The sequence below is a fragment of the Phalaenopsis equestris genome, unplaced genomic scaffold (assembly GCF_001263595.1).
Source record: "Phalaenopsis equestris unplaced genomic scaffold, ASM126359v1 Scaffold000761, whole genome shotgun sequence".
In the NCBI taxonomy this organism is placed as follows: domain Eukaryota; kingdom Viridiplantae; phylum Streptophyta; class Magnoliopsida; order Asparagales; family Orchidaceae; genus Phalaenopsis; species Phalaenopsis equestris.
Window position 1 is genome coordinate 392,863 of NW_018165201.1, and position 207 is coordinate 393,069.

The window sequence follows — 207 nt, forward strand, 5'->3', positions numbered from 1 at the left end:
GAACTCAAAAAACTAAGTTTGGTAATTTTTGGAATTATATTTTGATTTTTAAAAAATTATTTAAGTGTTCAATTTGATAATGATCTTTAAAAATCAATTAAAAATATTAAATGATCTCAAAATCCTTTGAAATTTTTATGGTGAATTCTCTGACTTATAAATCACAGTGGAGAACAAAAATCAAATGATTTTGATCTTTATATTCTC